Genomic DNA, 231 nt, shown 5'->3' on the forward strand with positions numbered 1-231 from the left:
TGATTTTTAGCGCCCCCGCGTTGGGCGGCGGTTGAAGATGCTCTAATAGAAGTAATAATGTTCCAAAGTTATTTCAGCCGGTATGATTAGCTAAAATTCCCAAATAAACCATGACACTTATATTAAAACGCTATCGTAAAAAAAAGCTACTGCTTGAACGTTATCCTTAGAAGAAGAAAAAAAACACTGCTTTCTTTTCTTCCTCGTCCCCATCCCTCTCACAGTCAACAT

Source organism: Triticum dicoccoides, chromosome 1B, assembly GCF_002162155.2.
Source record: "Triticum dicoccoides isolate Atlit2015 ecotype Zavitan chromosome 1B, WEW_v2.0, whole genome shotgun sequence".
NCBI lineage: Eukaryota > Viridiplantae > Streptophyta > Magnoliopsida > Poales > Poaceae > Triticum > Triticum dicoccoides.